Genomic DNA, 17277 nt, shown 5'->3' on the forward strand with positions numbered 1-17277 from the left:
GAAGAACAAATTTTGTAATTATTTTCTAAAAATGCTACGCATTAAAGTAAAACATTTTATTAAATTGCTCAGTAGATCTAAATATCTCGTTATTTTTTTTTTTTTTTCGGCAACAACTTTCTAATAATATTTGGATGATTTGTATAGCGTCGTTTTTGTGCAAAATCACCTCAAGAGCACTGACTAGGCTTTTACAGACCCTTCTAATTTCTAGACCCTATTTTCGCACTGGTTAAACCTTCACAACATTTTTTGTCAAATAGGTATAATTGCCTTTCTTATTATTTTAATGGAACGTTTACGGCTTGAATAAAATGGATGTCTAAAAAAGGTTTTTTTTTCATTTTGCTCTAGATTTCACCGGAAATTTTAAGTCTTCGCGGTTGCTACTTGAATAATATGGCACTGAAAACACCTTTGTTGCCAACCTGTGAGCTCTGTACGAGTTGGCATTAAGGTTTTTTGTGAACTTTGAGATACAAGGGAGCCGCTTACTTTCTTTGTGTGGCTTGCTTTTAGGATATTTCTAGCAGCGAGTCTGCGATTGGATTGTGGTAATGGATGCTCAAAGAAACTGTGTCACTCATGCAGCTCATGACAGAGTGGATAACTTTTCTCAGTCCATGTGTGTTCTGTTAGCTTTCGTCAACCATCGCACGAATGATATATTTTCTTTGGGGCAGTAACAATAAAAACGCTATTTTAAATTATTTGTTTGTTACAAATGGAGATAATGATATCCTCACTGGGATCTCCCGTCTAATTTCAGTTACATTATAACATTTTATTAAGTGCCGTTGTGTGGTTTCCATTTCAATCTATATTTGGTTTCAGTTTGTTTTCTATTTCCGATCTGCTTATATTTTGCTTCCATCTTCTTATTTGAGCTTTAATAGATGTTTATAATGTTATTGTGATTTTTGAACGATAGTGAGATTTTACTGTCAAGTTAAGTACAAACACTGTAATAAGCTTTTTTTAATGTAAATGTTGTATTCAAAGTTGCTTTTCGTAAAAGCTTTTGACCCTGAGATGAGTGTTTGGAGTTATTTCTTGTGTTTTGTATTTATGAATAAAATGTTCAATATATATTTATATTTCTTTGTGTCAGTATAAATATCTTGTACAATTATAAATATATATATAAGGTATTTAAAATTTTGTTTTAGAATAGAGTTGTTTAATTGACGTGTTGTTTATATTATAGATTGTTGAAGATTTGGTCAGTGCTAGTTTTTACAGGGACTTTCAGTATAATTTTCATGATGGCTTTTTGGGTTAAAACTATTCGTGAATTTAGAATATTATCGTTTGCCCATCCGAACCGTATTCTAACAGTGATTGGCAGAGAGCCATGTAGATATTTTTTGGTGAGGACATTCTTTGTTGGATTGTTTCGAAATATATGTTGGCTGTTTTTTTTTTAAATAAAGAACGTAATCAGTAATTAATTAATTACAATTGATAGCGAAATTACCGTTTTATATTTTTTTGTTTTGTTCTTTCAATGCTCCATTGAAGCCAATTTTGTCTCCCCAAGAAATGTTTTAAAATCGTGCGACCCTTAGATCAGCAAGCAACAAGAGAAAGCACTTTCTATGTTTTAAACCGTTTCCTAAATTTAAAAAATTTTAAATCCTTAAAATGAAAAAAAACAACAACAAAAAGAACATAATTCTAAAAATATTATTCTACGTTATAAACATCAGGGAAATTAGAAAAACAGGCAATCAAATTAGCTCTCACTAACAAATTATTATAAGAAACAAAAATATTAAATTGAAAAAATAAATTCAGCTGACGGGAATTGAACCCACACTTTCTGATTGCCGGTCAGGTGCACGGAACCACTGTGCTACGTCGGCTTATTTTTAAATGCCAAATAATTCAATTAACACTAGTATTTCATTCAACAATTATTACTTTCAGACGTAGCTTAAAAACCTTGTCTTGTAAAAACATAATTTTATCTTCAACAAAAAATAATAGTTCTCATTAGTTTGAAGACTCTAATAGTAGTATAGTATACTCTAAGTAGTCATGTCAAAACATTCACATTAGATGCAATTAGGTGTTAGAGTGACCTTCTAAATAAATGGAATGACCTAGAAAGTCAACGTTACGACCTAAAAAATTATGAATGATGATGTCGACCTAATTAATTTAAATGGTCATCAACAAAACTTATCCCAATATCAAAAAAAAAACGTTTCCATCTACGAAAATAATTTCGATTAGTTTTTCGTATCATGATCCATGGGTAAAATTAATATTCTGATTATGTTATTATTTCATCAACTATTAATTATTTATGTTTAAAATAATCAAAGCGACAGTCTAAAACCTGTACTTATTTGTTCAGCAATTGAAAACAATAACATTAAAAATCTTTTTACAAAACAACTTCAATGTCACTAATATACTTTTCCAATAGAACTTTACTAATAACTATTTTTAATAAAAATGTGGCACAAATCAATAGCCATTATAGAAAATGAAAAAAACAAGAATCTAATCTTTTAAAGATGTTCGACATATTTTAAGCTACGTACTGAAAAGTTCTTGTGCATACAAAAGTACTTTAGCATTCAAGAATCGTTAAATGTTTTTGACAACGTTTTTATCGGCTAGTGCATGTTATTTATTGCGGTTTGCGTGACAAAGAACATTATATTATGTAAACATTGAGTGTAATGTTATTGTTTCGAAAAATATTGGAAGCAGTGAAAATGAAACCGATTGACTAAATATACTCGCACTCAATTTTCAACAGCTAATACTCATTTATATTTGTTCAGGGACATAATACAATCAAATGAACATTATCTAATGAATCTATCTCTACTCCGTACCCATCAAAACTTGATCTCAAAATATTTGTTTTTACTCTGTACCCATCAAAACGTGATCTCACAATATTTGTATGTACTATGTACCCATCAAAACTTGATCTCACAATATTTGTTTTTACTCTGTACCCATCAAAACGTGATCTCCAAATATTTGAATGTACTCTGTACCCATCAAAACTTAATCTCACAATATTTGTATGTTCTCTGTATCCATCAAAATTTGAACTCCAAATATTTGTATGTACTCTGTACCCATCAAAACATGATCTTCAAATATTTTTATGTACTCTGTACTCATCAAAACTTGATCTCAAAATATTTGTATGTACTCTGTACCCATCAAAACTTGATCTCACAATATTTGTATGTACTCTGTACCCATCAAAACTTGATCTTCAAATATTTGTATGTACTCTGTACCCATCAAAACTTGATCTTACAATATTTGTTTTTACTCTGTACCCGTCAAAACTTGATCTCCCAATATTTGTATGCCAAATTGCCGTTTCTCAAAAGAACAATACTTGTTTTCGTTCCCTTAATATTATTTAAACCATTGTAAAGAGTGCTACGTAATTATTTATATGATAGGGTTGACATCACCAGCTTTATCCGGGCTTCATGCAGAGTTTTTTTTAATCAGGTGTAGTCAGTGATTTTCCTGTTATTTTCAAGTCAAGTGTGCAAAATTTCATCAAGTAGTATAAAAATTCTGCTTTAAGGGGTGGTAAAAGGCGATATGAGTTGTTTTTCGATATATCATGTAGACCAGTGACCTTTCTGTTGTTAGAAGGACGAGTGTGCAAAATTTGTTCAATCTCGGAATAAAACTGTAGATTTGTATAAAAATCTTATCCACGCCGCTCGCCACAGATGCTCTTCTTCATACAGTTAGATATATAAAACCAGATATATAGATATTATGTCTACTAATCGTCCTTTGGAAAATCCAATAGGTCTTATGCTGAATTTCCTAAATTGTTTAACATAATGGTTAGATTTAGGTCAAAATCAATTCCTTTGTTTTCTTTCAGATTGGCGTAAATAAATAAATTTTGTGATATCTGAAAAGAATTCGGATTATATTATTTTAAAGTGACAACTGGGTCCAAAATTCGCTAATACTTACAAAAATTCATTGTAATCAAATGAAGGGTCAAATCAAATACCTTTATTCTTGTTAAGATTGGTTTAGAGAACTGTGTTTTAGAAAGTAACTGTTATCTACAGAACTTTATTTAATCAATTAATCAGATGTCATGGTTATGTTTAAAGTGAAATATTAAATTAGCTACTTTTAAAGTGATGAAATCATCGATACGACCACTGGTCATATACACCAGGGGGCACTGGAGGAAAATATTTGCGATTTGGGCCAAATTATAAACGTTGAAATTAAAATAAATCCACCGGAGACCAAATTGACTTTATTCTAAATAAGTCAGGAATCTCTGGTTAAGTCAGTTAAGACGGTCCTAATGCACTTGTATAGTGCAATAATTCAGGAATCTCTGGTTAAAGTCAGTTAAGACGGTCCCGTTACACTTGGACAGTGCAATAATTCAGGAATAGTCAGTTAAGACGGTCCTGTTGCACCCGTAAGGTGCAATTAAAATAAGTATTGTCTGAGAAAGCTTTATTCAAACTTGTCAAAACTGACCTTTCTAAGTAATTCTACAGATTTCTCTAACAAAGTTTAAAAATATATGAAGATCATCTAAAGAAATGAAACAATTAGCAAGAAATTATTTAAATCAAAAGTTTTTATAAAATGTTTTACTAAAACAATTTTACTATTATTATGTTAATTTCCACAAGGGACACACATGTCTTACGTCTGATAAAATATTATTATTCTATTAATTGACATAGCAAACACGTGATTTGTATGACAATGTTTTGCTTCAGATAATAAACATTATTACGAGCCGTACGTAGACAATAATTTGCATTCGAATTCCATCTGTGAGAAACTAAACGTAAAAAAGAATACAATGCTTTGTTTATACCTCTCCATATCGGGATCTGTGATGCCAAGGCCTCGCGCTAATCCAGCAGAACAAAAACAGTTTTATTCGTGTTTTTCATCAATCACAACAATCGGCGAACTGAGAATAATAACTATTTCGCTACACCTTCACACACGTACATTTCCGTCAATTAGCACTTGACGTTTTCTTATTCCGACACTTGCAGCTCGAGTCTTCGAGTCGGCCCGGCAAAATCACACATCCCCATAAAACACGTAAAAAAGGCTTATGATTTATTGTGTTTTCCGAGACTAAAGTCGCTCAAACACAGAGGCCGCTACGAGAATTGTCATGTAAACAAAACACCTGTTAGAGTCACGGGTCACGGCTAATTAACGCTTCACACGTAGGTTCAAGAGTTAGCTCTACGGTTTAAGTAGACGCTATCAACACAGTTTAGGAAATATATTCCCTGTCATAATATTAGTCCCGAGTCGTAAGGATCGACGTCGTAAGCGCGGTCGACCGACGCGTGTCAACCGGGCGGCGGTATCGCTCGCACTCGCCACTCGCCGCTCGCCATGCCGGAGAAGAGCGAGGCGTCGGGCGTCGCGTCGTCAGCTTCGGCTATTTCCGCCGACGCTCGTCGCGGAAATTTGGCGCGCGCAGCCGCTCTACACGTTCAACAGTCGGAAAATGCTTATTTGCGAAGTTTGTAACTTGTTGCTCAGCACACTTAATTCTAACTATACTCTGTATTCTTCTCTATCTTTCTACTGAACGGCGAGTGATTCAGCTGCCGAATATAGGCAGTAAACACACTTTATATCAGTGGACGTGCTCCTCTCATTTTATTTGTGGCAGCCATATGTTTATCCAATAAAGTCGAAAAGTTAAAATAACGAAATCGTCTTTTCAAAACGTTATTTATCGAAGATATAAAACCAAAACGGTTCTGATTGTTTTATTGTAACTTCAAGCTTATATGATATGTATTGCCTTAATTAAAATTGAACTTCAAATCTAGTTGAAATTATTAAAAGAAAAGTAGTAATAATATCGCTCACGTAAGTGACTTATGGCAAAATTACCAAATGTAAACGACACCGTTAGTCTCTTACCGTAATTTATATCAACTTACAGAAGTCGTGAGAGGCGTAAGTTTGACATATCTAATCGCGTCCGCGCGAACTTACAGCCTTCTCACAGCTTATGAAAGCAGTTTGATAAATTGAGACACTTTCTGTAAGTTTTTCGTAGTTTCATATAAAAACTTTACTATATCAACTAAAATCTTCGGACAAGTGAATAAGCACATTGTTAACTCCCGAAAACAAAATAAAAAATAACATGAGATAGAAATCAAATAAGCACTACGAAAACGAATGTAAACGGAAAGAAATTTTTCCGATTCCAGAAAGCGAATTTTTTTTCTTTTTAATCTTCGGTCCAATCCCTTCTTATCTCTACGTTTATAACATTACGTATTTGAATTCAAAGTTGGTAGGTATCATCTGACTGTCATTCGGATAAAATCAAAGAACTCCATTCAATTCCCCCGTTAACGGAACAAAACCCCGTGGAGAATTGTTTCTCTCAAACCAACTGCTGCTATTTCAACACTTTATTTGGACCTTTTCTTTTTATTTGACAAAATCGCATAAATTCGACAGCGGCAAATCGTTGGTAATAAAATTACGGGTGTAGCGGTCGCTGTGAGCACTTACGGAAGTTAAACTTCCGTGAGCATTAATTACCATAAGTTGGATGCATATATAAACGCTCCTGTGAGTAACTTATCAAAAACTTATGCAAGTTATAAATTTGAGTGTAAGGTGAGTCTTAGGACGGGTTCCCCAAATTCGAACAATTCGTCAAATTTTAAAGATAATTTTCAAGTTCTGTGAAAGTCCAACTCAAGATTTGTTATCATCCAATTACAGTGAGAAAAGCGACCGATTATGAAATAATAACCGAAATTTAATTGTGAAATTTGATAAATTGTTCAACATTTTTCGAGGCAGGTTTGGGTACCGCCGCTCCGGGAACCATTTATTTGATAACCGACACCTCTGACTCTGGTAGACCCTTTGACCTTTCCAAAGACCTCTCTCTCGACCCATCGCCTTGCGCCGCAGTGGGAGGGATATGTTCATAAGTCCATTACTCCTGGACACATTGGTCCCTAGATTCTTACCCATCCCTCATACCTTTTACCTTCCCAGAACTTCCTCTCCTTGCTTTCCATAAAAAAACCCTCCACGCAGCATTCCAAAAGATGACATAGGCCCTGAGGGAAATTATTCTCACCAGGGCCTCCCGCGCGGGGTTAATGTAAAAAAAAGTAAGAATACTATAAAATATGTTAAAATATGATATAAATGCAATTTACCGTTCAGCGATGTTAATTGTTTGCTTTTAAAAAATAAAACTAACGTTGATTCTCTCTTACTTTGAAAATGGACCTAAAATATTGTTAAACGCGGGTTTACCATCACAGGATGACGTATATTAAGGGGTCAAAGAAAATTTGATTAACACATAGATGTTTTAATACTTCAGCATCTATGATAGAGCTCACGTATCAGCGCAAACCACTTCAGTTCACCACTTATTAGTTCAACATCTATGACAGAGCTCACGTATCAGCGCAAGCCATTTTAGTTCACCACTTATTATTTCAACATCTATCACAGAGCTCACGTATCAGCGCAAGCCATTTTAGTTCACCACTTATTATTTCAACATCTATCACAGAGCTCACGTATCAGCGCAAGCCATTTTAGTTCACCACTTATTAGTTCAACATCTATGACAGAGCTCACGTATCAGCGCAAGCCATTTTAGTTCACCACTTATTATTTCAACATCTATCACAGAGCTCACGTATCAGCGCAAGCCATTTTAGTTCACCACTTATTAGTTCAACATCTATGACAGAGCTCACGTATCAGCGCAAGCCATTTTAGTTCACCACTTATTAGTTCAACATCTATCACAGAGCTCACGTATCAGCGCAAACCATTTCAGTTCACCACTTATTAGTTCAACATCTATGACAGAGCTCACGTATCAGCGCAAACCATTTCAGTTCACCACTTATTAGTTCAACATCTATGACAGAGCTCACGTATCAGCGCAAGCCATTTTAGTTCACCACTTATTATTTCAACATCTATCACAGAGCTCACGTATCAGCGCAAGCCATTTTAGTTCACCACTTATTATTTCAACATCTATCACAGAGCTCACGTATCAGCGCAAGCCATTTTAGTTCACCACTTATTAGTTCAACATCTATGACAGAGCTCACGTATCAGCGCAAGCCATTTTAGTTCACCACTTATTATTTCAACATCTATCACAGAGCTCACGTATCAGCGCAAGCCATTTTAGTTCACCACTTATTAGTTCAACATCTATGACAGAGCTCACGTATCAGCGCAAGCCATTTTAGTTCACCACTTATTAGTTCAACATCTATGACAGAGCTCACGTATCAGCGCAAGCCATTTTAGTTCACCACTTATTAGTTCAACATCTATCACAGAGCTCACGTATCAGCGCAAACCATTTCAGTTCACCACTTATTAGTTCAACATCTATGACAGAGCTCACGTATCAGCGCAAACCATTTCAGTTCACCACTTATTAGTTCAACATCTATGACAGAGCTCACGTATCAGCGCAAACCATTTCAGTTCACCACTTATTCAGTCAGACTTTTTTGCGATTGTTTCGCTATTTTTTCTTTACCTTGCTTTATTGAAAAGGTTTTAAAACGAGTGAAATCTACGTACTATTTTTTTGGCGTCGATCCAACTGTTGTTTATCAGAATTTATCACTCTGACGTACACTGACCGGTCGTAATAAAAAATAACTTGCATCGGTATTTACGTAACAAATAAATATTTGCCTTAATAAAGATTTTATGACGAATGAGATCAGAGAATTTAAAAATGTAAGTTATGCGGAACATATATTTTTTCTTTAAAATTCATTAAAGCAGAGAAATTTTTACTGGGGCCTGGATTGCATAGAATCCTTAGAGTTTTACTGAATAATTTGAATACTGCTTGTGTAAAGGATAGAAAGATATTGAACGTATCTTCAAAGCTCTTCAAATTAAAAAAAAATATATAAAAAATATACCCATCAGTTTAAAATGAGAAAGATACAGTGGATGGTGTCTTTTTACAATTCTGATTTAATTGGTATAATTCCTACTAAGCAGAAGATGATTATACCGAAGGCGGAAAAGCTACCTGAAAATTTAGTTCTAAAACTAGACTTCATATAAAGGGTAATGAAGTAAGACTTTCCGTGGTCGGGAGAGTAATAAATGTATTTATTTTTCCGTAATATTGTTAAATTTCACACATTAGCTTAATTTACACGCAATATTTACTGCGAGAGTTTAAGGGTGTACCTACTCACGCTAACAATGGGTTCATTAACTAACAATTGAAGACTTGACAATTTGAACTTCTTCCCATTTAAATGAAATATGCCAACGTTCAAAGAGATTTTGTTGAGAGAGGAGACAGCGTTTCCCATTCAGCATGACAATGGTAGGTTGGTAGCCAGAAGAGTCTGTAGTGGATGCCTGAAGTCATTTTCTGAGATGTACAAACAAACCTAATTCACTATCCCTGGATTAAATAAGAAGTGTTTACACAATTTCGTCTTTCCGACTGTAAACGGCCCTCCGCACTAACGGCCAAAATCTAAGATTCAATCAAAGATCTTTTTAAAAACCGCAAAATAAAGCGAAAAAGCAGATCTGCTAACCTAACATAGATTTGTTGATGAGTCAAAATAATATTGGCTGCGATTTGTTTACTCGTTTCCGAAGCGACTGACATCAGCTAATTGATTGGGACGAAACGAAACATTTCATCTTATTCAAATCTGATCATCATTTCGTTTGTGTCGTAACATCGTTATAAATGTTACCAGCTACCTGTATACGTGTCCTTTCTAACAATAACAAGGCATTTAGGCGGACGGCTTCTCTCTGATTCAGTTCGTAGATTCTTATAGTACACTGCTTGGTATGCTTTGATTAAATAAACGAGCCTTGATGACAGGCTCTAGTTTCTGCTCAGACTAGTATCCGAGATATCTTCTCTCCATCTTCATATTATATCTACCACCTTAATTATTTATGTATAACGTTACAAACCAGTAATGTTACACTATGGTATCCCAGTATTTGCGCCACGATGTCTCGAGAGATTTTGTGAAGACAAAATATAAGATAAACATATTAACCCAACTATTTGTTGAACTAATGTACAGATTTTACTATTATAACGCTTCTTAAAGAAATTGTGTGTAACTCAAACTGACTAAAGCATCGCGCAATTTGTCGAAGGAGTAGATAGAGAGGATGGAATGCCACACAGCTCTGTCCTTGCAAGTATGAATTGTACTGGTGGGTGTATAAATATTGCGATATTAGTACCGACTTCTGCAGTTTAAAATTTGTCTGTGAAAAAGAGTTGTTTTATGTCTATGTAATGTAGGAATTTGAAGAAATCCGAAAGGACAATAAAAATGCATCTAAGTGGGGCCGATTTTCCCGTACAATTTTTTAATCAACGAAGGTAATTTTGTACCAAGAATATTCAATTAATTTCACGCAATCAGATACATCAACTTTAGATACACTTTTCTATAAAATCTGTAAAAAATATCGCTGTACAATACCGCATTTTTCATAAAACGCTCCTGACTTATCGACGAATTAAGAATGAATTATTTTATCAAATCGCCACTACTCCAACACAATAATTTGACTGTACACTGCACAATACCGCCTTTTTCATAAAATGCTCCTGACTTGTCGACGAATTTAGAATGAATTATTTTATCAAATCGCCACTACTCGAACACAATAATTTGACTGTACGCTGCACAATGCCGCCTTTTTCATAAAATGGTCCTGACTTATCGACGAATTTAGAATGAATTATTTTATCAAATCGCCACTACTCGAACACAATAACTTGAAAGTACACTGTACAATATCGCCTTTTTTCTTAAAATGCTCCTAACTTATCGACGAATTTAGAATGAATTATTTTATCAAATCGCCACTACTCGAACACAATAATTTGACTGTACGCTGTACAATGCCGCCTTTTTCATAAAATGGTCCTGACTTATCGACGAATTTAGAATGAATTATTTTACCAAGTCGCCAACACAATAACTTGAAAGTACACTGTACAATATCGCCTTTTTTCTTAAAATGGTCCTGACTTATCGACGAATTTAGAATGAATTATTTTATCAAATCTACTACTCGAACACAATAATTTGACGCTTGGGAAATGAGTTATTTTCCCTCAATTAGCTGATGAAAAAAATCCAAATACCGAAGCACTAATTTCTTACGAACAGACTGCATAAAGGCCTCATTGTTTGTATATTAGCATTTGGATCACAGCAAACTCGATTGAAATGCTTTATGTATACGTTATACGCCAACTCGATAGAATCTACACACAGTTGAAGTTCTTTACCACAGTTTGTAGTTTTGTTTGCGTGTTAAAAGCTGGGGTTTTACGTTTTACACACAATGGGAGAAGTGATGCTGACACCATTTCGACACGATATTCAAACAAAATTGTTATGCGCGGCATTTAAATAGCCTTATATTATGTATGCATGCCGCGTGAAGGCCAACTGTCTTCTGTCTGGTGGCGGAAAACAAATAGAACTGTCACCAAGCGGGTTTCTAAGTATTTCCGGAAACCCTTTGTCGAAAATTTTACATTTCTGAAACTTTTTTAAATGACTTCATACTATACAAACTTGGTTGCTAGTAATGTGTCTTTGTTGGTAATGGAATGCAAATGGTTTCACTTGCTAATTTATTTATTACTATATCCTACCAATGGAACATACTGTGGTAAGTTTAGTATCTATAACAATTTATATACAGCCCTAATGACCATTGATGATACATGATGATAAAATACTCACTGTGAGACATCATCAGATTAAAAAACATACATTTCATCTGACCGTAAATTTGTTTGTACGTTCCTTTTCTGGATTAACACCGTGGTCGTTTTAATGGTTCAGAGAAGATTTTTTTTCAAATGTGAAGGCGTCTCATTTATTCAATATTATTGTTCCTATCTACCTGAAGAAAGTTTGAAAAATGAATTGTTATTGAGATAGTGAGCTTTTATTGAACAAATTGTGTAATTCCTTGCAGGTGATGTAAAATTACTTATTTTAAAATGTCACATAAAAAAAACAATAAATACACAGTTAATCCAAGTCATCTTTTGGGATTTTGGGTGGGGGTAAGTGTTTCCAGGAGTGATGAATATATCCCTTCCACTGCGGCGCAAGGCGATGGGTCGAGAGACCAGTTGGAGAGGTCAAAGGGTCTCCCCAAACCAGTCCTTTTCGATCTGGTATACCATGCAGCTGGTGGGCAAGCGCATTCTGAATACACCTCACCCGATGACCCTGGGCACCCTTCCTAAATCACCAAACGTACCGAACCATTTGGAGTAACCTATGGTAGAGGTGTTGTGGTTATCCAATAAATGATTCCCGGGGCGACGGTAACGACGGTCGGAGGAGTGGGTTAGTAGAATGTTACGCGTCATATGTACCCCAACTATTTTCAGCAAGCGATGTTAATTCCTTCGTGTAGCTTTTAAAAATTAATTTTAATGTCAACAATTTTTCGGTGACCGGATATGTCATCAAAATGACTAAAAATTGATATAAAGTCATGAATATTGATGAAACAAAAACTAGATTAAATAGGTTACATAAGTAACTATTATATCTAGTTTTTGTTTCATCACATTTAATGACTATATATCACTTTTTAAAGGTGTGTTGAATTTTCATTTTGATGAAATATCATGGAACCAATTTTTTTATATCAACATTTTAAACTTTTCAATTAGAATAATTACATCGTTAAACGAATATTTAAACATAGTAAAATCCGGGTGCTCTGCCCTCTGCCCTCTACTAGAACCTGCCAGTGGCGGTCGGTGACTTTTTGTAGAAGGGATGCTTTACATCAAATGTTTATACTCGTATCTACTACGTACTTGATATCAAATATGCACATCTAGACGCAGGCCCACAAACAAGATACAATAAGGTACCGTCTAAAAATATCTACATAAATCCATTAAGCTCCATAACTCAATAATTACGGATACAAAATACTTAAATGTATTATTCGTATAAACGAATAAAAAAACCATGACATACCTGAGTTTTCCTTCACTTAAACCTGAGGTCGATTCGACGCTCCTTCTTCGTGAAGTCGTCGATAAAACAGTCGTTGAATCCGTGCTTATTCCACATACGTGTATTGTTTTCATTACAAAACATAACACACGGCCAGCAAAATAATTTTGAGAATTTAGCACATCCACAAATCCAAGAAACTTGAGAGTAAATTGATTTTTGAAAATGTCTAAGAAACGATTTATTTCTTGAAGTTATGTTCAGAATGGGAGTCGATTTTCCAGTATCCAGAATAAGTTTTTTTCCAGAAATGGCCGAGACACAAAACTTTTTCGCATTAATGATTCAATTATACAACCATACAATTCAATTGATAATTTATAGCGTATATATTGGGTATTCATTTTAATCTATTTAAATTATGATTAAAAAGTAAATCGCAAGATTAATAATATTCAAAAAGAATTCGTCTTCAGTATTCAAGCTTAAAGCAAACGGTCAAAGCAGCTTGCGCATACACACGCACTAATAACAATCCAATGGATTAGTAATAGAGTATACAATTCTGTGGATTATACTTATTAGCATTTTTTGTACGTTGCATGCTGTCATTAATATCGTATAAAGTTGAGGAAGATATTGACTTGCGGGTCTCAGTGCGCATGCGTGGAAAGAACGTACGTTATAGCATTTTGGAAGCGGTTTACAGATCGCTTCCACACCACAGTATTGCTTGTATACGTGTGTTTTATACGTTTCACAGTATTTGAGAATGTATGTGTATTTAGACTCGCCCGCGTTCTCTGTTTTCTGTCGTTTGTTGTGCGTACGGCGTACAGAGAAACGGGACGAAAATATGCACGATGTCTTATAATAATAATATTTGTATCATTTTCTACTGTTAGGTTTATGTAAAAAATGTCGCTAATAAAATAATAATAAAAAGTTCGCTTGCAACATTGCTGTTTACGGCTAGAAGTCCAAATCTCTTTACTCTAAAATGCAAGGGATGCGGAGCATCCACAGCATATGTGGACGGGCCGCGTCTAGTATCTACCTACGTTGAAATATTATGAAAATCTGTGAAAATTCAGTTTATGTTATGAATAAACTTACATTGCTTTCTTATATTTACTTTGAGTTATTATTTGCATAGACCATATTATTTTCATGAACCATGAGCACCAATAAATTCATTAAACTGTTTCTAAATTATAATGTAAATGTAAATACCGTAATTTTGTTCTGAACAAACCGTATCCTTTAACTCACATTAGAAAGTTTGCCTACGCGTAGTGTTGTGTAAAGTTTAATATTAAACCGGGAAGTTGTTTGGCCCGCAGATTCCTGATGTATTCCGTTGGAATTTGAAGATATACGACTGTGCGGGCGTCTCAAACAAATTTACAAACAAAATCTGGACCGCCTTAAACACGCATAAAACTGAAACTTACAGAAACATCTTAACATGTTAGCTGCATTAAGTAACGTTTTCCAACTACCGGTGTAGATGGTGACTTTTATCCGGAATATTGCAATTTTCCTGGCAAAATATCTTTTAGATGGAATATATATAACAAATAACTTTGATACAATTAAGTATATTTTTTCAAATAAAAGTAATAAATTCAACAAAATATACTCGATCGACTTTTGGCATATAATGCCAAGTTTGCAAAAACGTTTTGAGAGTCGCTTGCCAAAATTATAGAACCTAAAAATATAGGATAGGCAGTGAAATCTGGGCGGATTCATTGCCTTTAAACCGCGGTGAGCACTTTCACATGTTTCCGTATTAATATAATTTTAGAAGAATTGTATTAATTATATAGTATGGTAAATGTAAATATATATATATGACACAAATCGTTCGAGTGGTTTAGAAGGAGAAAGAGCGTGATGGTTAGTTAGTTACTTAGCCGTAATCGGAATATCTAATTGAAAAGCGATCGGCTAAAAATCATTCATGATTCAAACTAAGGACGGGTTGTTTCGGAGAATTTGAACAATTCATCAAATTTCAACGTTCATTTTCAAGTTCTGTGAAAGATTTTTCAAGTTCTCTTTTTATTTCAGTTTTTTCAAGCAACTAGCCTACAATGATATAATAACAGAACTTGAATAGGACTTTCACAGAACCCGAAAATGAACGTTGAAATTTGATGAATTGTTCAAATTCTCCGAAACAACCCGTCCTTAGGATGGGTTGTTTTATAGAATTTGAACAACTCATGAAATTTCAACTTTCATTTTCGGGTTCTGTGAAAGTCCTTTTGAAGTTCTATTACTATATCATTATAAGCCAGTTACTGGACAGAACTGAAATAATAACAGAACACGAAATGAACTTTCACACAGCTTTGTCTTTGAAATTTGAATAATTCTACCACACGAGTCCCGGCCCTATAATATCGAACATAACATTCGCCCACAAAATTGCACAGGGTTCCAAATCTAGTGTTCATTCTTGAAAAGGTCCTTCAAACTCTATTCTTGTCAAACAACATCTATGTAGATGATCTCACTGAGATTTGCAGACTTTTTGCATGCCGAATGGCCGAAAAAGCTTGAAGACTCAACTAGAACAGGTACTGCCAGTATCCGTCTGTTTTTACTTGCACGGAATAATGCCTTTCTTTGACATTATTATTTTTAAACTTTTCAAAAATTCCCGTTAAGATTGTCGAAATGTGATGATAATAATGACTGTCTGCAAGTTTTATAACTTGCATATCTTTTTTCTAATTACTCAATTCTTGTCAACATTTCAAACTTTGACTTTGAAATTTGAAGAATTATTCAAATTTTCTGAAACAGCCCGTTCTAAGTGAATTATATATTGAATAGTTTAAATCATCTCGAAACACTCCAATCCGACAAAAAAACTGAAAAAAACGAGAGACATTTTCAAAAACAAAATATTCTTATGAGCTGTTTTTGGGATAACGTGTTTTTTTAAATGTAACTTTCTTTGTATTTGATGTAATAACTTTACATATTTTAAAACACTATTTGATAATGAGGGCCTCGCTAGGTGCTATACCTTTGCAAAAGTTAATATGAAAAAAATAAAATAAAACCGAGGTGAAATAAAATAAAATAAAACAATAAAGGCGGTAATGACAAAAAAAGTTTGCAAATATTATGAGGTTCGGTTGCATAAGTCTAATGTAATGAAATGGAATCTTATTTTGTATCTAAAATATTTATTGTTTCCCTCACTTTTTGTATCGAGTGAAAGATGACTGCTTTTATTGCCTGGTATTTGTGGTGTCTTTGTCCAAAGCTTATATGTACCATTGGAGTTTGTATATGTTTTTTGTAGGCTTGTCTAAATGTTCTAATAATGATTGAGTTTGTTTGTTGAAATTTGTTTTTTGGGCCAAAAATGTAGGTGAAAAGTGCGTTTTATGTATAATTGGTGTATACACGTATATAGTACGTTGAACATGTTGAATATTTGTTCTTTGTCGGTCATTCTATGTTTTTTAAACCTTTGAGATGGTTTTCGGTTGCAGTTTTGAGTAGTTTATTTGTGATTTGTTATGGTCAATATTTTATTTTGTCTATTTTTTTTTAATAAGGCAATCGCAGATGATGGTGTTTTTACACTATTATTATGTTGTTTGTATTGTTTTTTGGTTGCCCCGTCCTTTTATAATTTTGTTTGCACTCGCTTGATTTCTGATTCCGCTTTATTAAACACATTATTCCAGTCTTTAGTTTTTTTCCTTTATTTCCATACTGCAGAGTGCTTTTATGTAAAAAGTGAATAAAATGGGCCCTAGTATGCTTCCTTGTGGAACTACATATGTATTCGCCAGTTGCATGCTAGTATGATGATTAATTTTTACTTGGTGTGTTCTGTTAGTCGTATAACTTTTCGATTCATTCTTTCCATCAAATCCTTGGATCCAACAGGGTGAGCCAGTCAACTAGCATGGATTTATCATAAAAGCCGCCTCCACCCGCAGACTTGCCTACCGCTTTTGGAGAAAACATGTGTGAAGTGATCGAACAATGGACTTTATCACAGGGCAGCTGAGCCTTCCAACGCGGTGGCCAGTCATTTTGAAGCACAACAAATACTGCGTAGGAAAGGGCAGAAAAGGTAAGGTAAAGGCAATAGATCCTTTAGGCACACTAGGACAAGACCTCGGAGAAGTCGTGGACCACTTTCTTGTTGACCTGGAGAGGCTAAGAGAAATAATTCTGG

The 17277-nt window shown here is 34.3% G+C and overlaps 1 protein-coding gene across 3 annotated transcripts in view; it reads right to left on the reverse strand.

Annotated features, from left to right (window-relative positions):
• Positions 1-5436, reverse strand: part of Pde8 (phosphodiesterase 8) — a 604329-nt gene extending 598893 nt beyond the window's left edge. For all 3 annotated transcript variants that reach the window (XM_089638788.1, XM_089638790.1, XM_089638789.1), the window contains exon 1: positions 4862-5436. The gene's annotated coding sequence lies outside the window, so the exon portion shown is untranslated. The remainder of the gene's footprint in view (positions 1-4861) is intronic.
• Positions 5437-17277: the final 11841 nt, after the last annotated feature.

Source organism: Hesperophylax consimilis, chromosome 13, assembly GCF_061612785.1.
Source record: "Hesperophylax consimilis isolate HC1 chromosome 13, BYU_Hcon_1.0, whole genome shotgun sequence".
Taxonomy (NCBI): domain Eukaryota; kingdom Metazoa; phylum Arthropoda; class Insecta; order Trichoptera; family Limnephilidae; genus Hesperophylax; species Hesperophylax consimilis.